A 6,000-nucleotide genomic window follows, 5' to 3' on the forward strand; every position below is an offset into this window, starting at 1 on the left:
TGGGCAGCTGTACTTGTATACGCCATCCAAGCTCTGTTTGACTCAATGCCCAGGCGTATCAAGGCCGTTATTACGGCCAGAGGTGGTTGTTCTGGGCACTGATTTCTCAGGATCTGTACACCCCCTAATTGCGTGAAAATGTAATCATATGTCAGTTGTAGTATAATATATTTGCCCAATGAATACCCGTTTATGATCTACATTTCATCCTGGGTTAGCAATTTTAATGGCCAGTAGTGTATTTAAACACGCAGTCAAGAATTACTAAATTCGTCTGAAATAGTTACTCACTCCCCGCCGGAGATGGTTGCTGGCACTCGTAAGACTTGCAGTTTCACGTGCTGTGACGTACGCGCTACGGTCTGTCTTTCTTGTGGGCCTCGACGGAGCCACTTCTCTGTTCCTGATCTAAGCGGTAGAGAGCTGCCGCCGCCTTTCTTTTCTTCCACACCTCCTGGGATATGGTGGAGTAACGGCGCAGCGCAGGAGCGTCCTCTGCGTCGCTGTTCACCTCCGATGAGTCGTCCACGTCCACGTCCGTATTTGCAGGCCGTGTCGTCTTCGTTGGGGAGATCGGGCTAGGCCACCGGTGAGGTGAGCCTCGGGCTAGGCCACCGGTGAGGTGAGCCTCGTCGGAAAGCGAACCGCCACACCCTTCGATAAGTTCAGCGCCCCTTTAAAAAGAGGGCGCGCCCACGCTACACCTGAAGTAGGACGAGGAAGCACACTCTGGGTAGGCACACGCCACGTCGGAGCTACTGCCGTCACCTCACCCTGTCGCGTGCGCTGCCGAAGCCACGTCCGCTGTAGTGCACTTCGCTGTCGACTCCCTCGCACACTCAGGCGTTCTCACTGACAACAGAATACTCCCAGCCTCATTTTATAAAGGCGGATCTGCCTCTCGTGACATCTAGTGGTCAATTCTGCGTTACGTACCTGCCCCGACACTCTTGATCCCATAGTGTATGTGACTGATTTTCCGTAACAAAAATTGCTGTAAATTTCAATTGGCAAACGTTTTGAAATAAGCTCACAATATCTCGAGAGAACATATTTTCAAATATTCGAGAATCCTATTTTAGGACGAATCTAGGGGTATTCTTCAACAATATGCTTAGATAAGTTGAAGTCTGAATGCAATACAAGCGTAAAAATCGAAAATAAGGTAGAAACACAAGAACTTAGACTGCAATGGCATTTCATAAAAATTTTTCAAATTGACGGCCGTGGTGTGCACAGCAAACCGACTCTCCGCGATATGGATTTACTGAGCGATCCATCACGGCTATGTTCACTTAGTACAATGTGAGTCTGGTATTCTGCGTCGCAGTTTATTAATGTCAGACCGTTCTCCTCCATCATTTAAGAATTTCACATGAACTAATAAAAAGAAATCAAGTGGATTAATGTCTAGCGATGTACGGGGCATTGCAAAAAGTAAGTTACACATTATTACGGTTGGCCAAGTAACTTCACTACACTTCAAAGTGGCACAGCTATTTGACACTGTTTTTCAACATAAATCACCAAGTCTCTGTAAAAAACGGTCAGAACGTTCTACTAATCGTTCAGATCCTCTACAATAAAAATTCGCTTCTTGGTGACGGAGCCATTCGAGAACCGCTGTGTGAACGTCCTCATCACTCTGTGATTGCCGTGGATCAGTTCCTCTATTGCCAGGACATTGTCGTCTGTGGTCCATGTCGATGGCCATTCCACCCAATGGCTCTTTTTTTTTATGGCTCTGAGCACTATGGGACTCAACTGCTGCGGTTATCAGTCCCCTAGAACTTAGAACTACTTAAACCTAACTAACCTAAGGACATCACACACATCCATGCCCGAGGCAGGATTCGAACCTGCGACCGTAGCAGCCTCGCGGTTCCGGACTGCGCGCCTAGAACCGCTAGACCACCGCGGCCGGCGCAGCATCATACATGAACCACATGATCGTACTATAGCTTCACTTTCTTCCAAAAATTCTGGTTGTGGTTAAGGAGCATCCAAGAGACCCGTCAGTCTTGGATGTACCTCATGTGATCCTATTAAATAATTGTCGATAATACCGCACCATATATTGACACTTTACTTTTGTTCGTACCTTAGTACTTCCGAGTTAGAAAGGTTTTATTCTGTTCGCTCGTGTGTATTATGATAATTCATTAAAACCCACGCCCGTAATATAGGCATCGTATGACTTATAAGTTGTAGAAGTCCAGGCTGTGCTGAAACTATATCTGTGTAGTACTTCCACAATGCAGCTTTTTCACTCTGCTAATGTACTGCTGGTTCTCGACAAAAGCTTGCAAAAAATTCTCCTCGTTATTCGCATTGTAAGTTCCTGAGCACTAAATCCTAGAAATGGCAGAAATGTGACCACTGACTAAAATGTGTTTGCTGATGAGTAGCACCTGATGGGACTTCGTTCTTGATACAGTTGCGTTGCAAGTTTTGTTCATCCGTTTACCAGCCCTTAGATGAGATGCATGCCCGTATATTCCCTGTTTGTGGAAGTTTCCATGGTAGTAAAACTGCGAAGCGTCAGTTGGCGTGGCGGGTATCAGCTAGAGTGATACCGCTGTTGTAAACAGGACATGCATGCCATATTCTTCCTCCAACCATCGGTCGCTCTTTCGGTTTACAGCTAAAGCTTACAGTGGCTCTAGACTGCACATGATTTCAACGAGCGGTTCACAAGTTGTTATGAGACTGCTTGCATCTTGCTCCCTTATCTTTCAAGCGTCGACTGATACAAACAAGGATTCAAATGGTTCAAATCGCTCTGAGCACTATGGGACTTAACTGCTGTGGTCATCAGTCCCCTATAACTTAGAACTACTTAAACCTAACTAACCTAAGGACATCACACACATCCATGCCCGAGGCAGGATTCGAACCTGCGACCGTAGTGGCCACGCGGTTCCAGACTGTAGCCTAGAACCGCACGGCCACCCCGGCCGGATAAACAAGGATTCACGTGAGTCGTACGATACATATGTGGAACAATGTCATATCCATACATATGTGGAACAATGTCATATCCAGATCCTGAAGTGCTGCAGTGACTCGTTGAAAGGGTAATACTGTTTCTCAAACTTGTAAACAGTAAGTCCAGAAGGAAAAAGTAATAATAACGGTTCCTGACTCATTACGTGTGCCAGAATATAACCCTTAGAATTATTTTTTCTCATTTAAGACTCAACCTGTACAGGATACAATTTGTTTTATAAATAAATAAACGAGCAACTTAGTTAACTCTCTCCTTTCCGTTCGTTTGCATGTATACATCATGCAGGACAAAAGGAAATTCCTATTAAACGATAATGTGTAATATATTCAGTGACTTTAGACCTTAAGTTACCATCCAGTTAAGGAGTATATCGTTATAAATACACTCCTGGAAATGGAAAAAAGAACACATTGACACCGGTGTGTAAGACCCACCATACTTGCTCCTGACACTGCGAGAGGGCTGTACAAGCAATGATCACACGCACGGCACAGCGGACACACCAGGAACCGCGGTGTTGGCCGTCGAATGGCGCTAGCTGCGCAGCATTTGTGCACCGCCGCCGTCAGTGTCAGCCAGTTTGCCGTGGCATACGGAGCTCCATCGCAGTCTTTAACACTGGTAGCATGCCGCGACAGCGTGGACGTGAACCGTATGTGCAGTTGACGGACTTTGAGCGAGGGCGTATAGTGGGCATGCGGGAGGCCGGGTGGACGTACCGCCGAATTGCTCAACACGTGGGGCGTGAGGTCTCCACAGTACATCGATGTTGTCGCCAGTGGTCGGCGGAAGGTGCACGTGCCCGTCGACCTGGGACCGGACCGCAGCGACGCACGGATGCACGCCAAGACCGTAGGATCCTACGCAGTGCCGTAGGGGACCGCACCGCCACTTCCCAGCAAATTAGGGACACTGTTGCTCCTGGGGTATCGGCGAGGACCATTCGCAACCGTCTCCATGAAGCTGGGCTACGGTCCCGCACACCGTTAGGCCGTCTTCCGTTCACGCCCCAACATCGTGCAGCCCGCCTCCAGTGGTGTCGCGACAGGCGTGAATGGAGGGACAAATGGAGACGTGTCGTCTTCAGCGATGAGAGTCGCTTCTGCCTTGGTGCCAATGATGGTCGTATGCGTGTTTGGCGCCGTGCAGGTGAGCGCCACAATCAGGACTGCATACGACCGAGGCACACAGGGCCAACACCCGGCATCATGGTGTGGGGAGCGATCTCCTACACTGGCCGTACACCACTGGTGATCGTCGAGGGGACACTGAATAGTGCACGGTACATCCAAACCGTCATCGAACCCATCGTTCTACCATTCCTAGACCGGCAAGGGAACTTGCTGTTCCAACAGGACAATGCACGTCCGCATGTATCCCGTGCCACCCAACGTGCTCTAGAAGGTGTAAGTCAACTACCCTGGCCAGCAAGATTTCCGGATCTGTCCCCCATTGAGCATGTTTGGGTCTGCACGTCCAGCACGAACGCTGGTCCAAGTGAGGCGCCAGGTGGAAATGGCATGGCAAGCCGTTCCACAGGACTACATCCAGCATCTCTACGATCGTCTCCATGGGAGAATAGCAGCCTGCATTGCTGCGAAAGGTGGATATACACTGTACTAGTGCCGACATTGTGCATGCTCTGTTGCCTGTGTCTATGTGCCTGTGGTTCTGTCAGTGTGATCATGTGATGTATCTGACCCCAGGAATGTGTCAATAAAGTTTCCCCTTCCTGGGACAATGAATTCACGGTGTTCTTATTTCAATTTCCAGGAGTGTAATTAAATAATCATTCTCTCGGGTAAGATCTAGTGTGTAACACATGAATTATACTTTTACACACGCTGTTTGATATTGTGGTGTGATGACAACTACTTCACTTACCTGCAAGGAGAGGGCGTAACTTTTTCGCAGGTTTTTCCTCAGGAGCGATCTGAAAAGAAAACAAATAATACAATTAATGTAGCAACTAACGTTTCATGTTCAGGGGTAGAATTTATCCCTGCTGAAAAATGTGCGAAATACGATAAGATCATTTACTAGCGTTTTGAATTTATTTCACAGCAAGAACGTTACTAAGCAGTGGCAATGTACAGAAGGGAGACGCCTGATGGCATGAAATCCGTTTCATTCCAACAGTTCACTATATTGCATACGCGCCTCCGTTCCCGATATCTCTAACGCTGTACTGTGCGGTGGCGCCCGACTAGGAGGTAAGCCAGTTTGAATACTGGTGGTGGACGCAGTTTTCACTGCAAATGGAGGAGAGTAGGTGGTGTACAGTTCTCCATCACCAGTCTCTGCGCCAAGATCCTGGATTAAACTCCAACGCTTCGGCAGGGTCTCGTGAAGTAAGAGTGTGTATCACATTTGATCCGGCAGCCCCTTTGGAGCTATTCGAGAGGAGTAGCCTAGGTTTTGACACTGGATGTCTCCATCTTTCTTGCTTGCCACCTTTCTGTAACACAAATATGATGCTACACTATAAACGCATCCATTACACTCACCAACATTCTAAAAAAAAAAAAAAAAGCCATACGACACAAGCCTCACATATCTGAAGGAAAGGGGTCAGTGAGCGCGGAGGAAGAACAGCCTTCCAGACAAGCGGCTAAACCCACCCAGTGGGATGTTCCAGCCAGCAGTGCCATGCGACATTTACATTTTCACTATATTGCATATTCAGTCCTTCTGGGACGTGTTTGGCTTCTAAATGAAAGAATAAAATTAATCGAAGCTACGCTCCAATCCTATGTTGAATTGTTTATATAACTTTTCTTATACAATCTAGAGGCAACCGGTGACCTACAGTGCTACATTGGATCATATAACGGCGAATACAAGTGAAATTAAAGCTATTTTTGTAGTAAAGGCTCTCTGATTAGAATTAGGTTAACTACTTCAAATTTTATTCTGTGGAAGAATTTAAGTAATTTGTAACATGACGCGGCTCTACACACAGAAGGATTTTGATGAGAGAGAGATCTCAA

General features: G+C 47.2%; 1 protein-coding gene across 1 annotated transcript in view; it reads right to left on the reverse strand.

Moving 5' to 3' along the window:
* The window catches only part of LOC124722882 (cAMP-regulated phosphoprotein 21), a 768,630-nt gene extending 763,707 nt beyond the window's left edge, over positions 1–4,923 (reverse strand). The window contains exon 1 of the mRNA XM_047248019.1: positions 4,895–4,923. The gene's annotated coding sequence lies outside the window, so the exon portion shown is untranslated. The remainder of the gene's footprint in view (positions 1–4,894) is intronic.
* Between the last annotated feature and the right edge of the window lie 1,077 nt (positions 4,924–6,000).

The sequence above is a fragment of the Schistocerca piceifrons genome, chromosome X (genome assembly GCF_021461385.2).
Source record: "Schistocerca piceifrons isolate TAMUIC-IGC-003096 chromosome X, iqSchPice1.1, whole genome shotgun sequence".
NCBI classification, from domain to species: Eukaryota; Metazoa; Arthropoda; class Insecta; order Orthoptera; family Acrididae; genus Schistocerca; species Schistocerca piceifrons.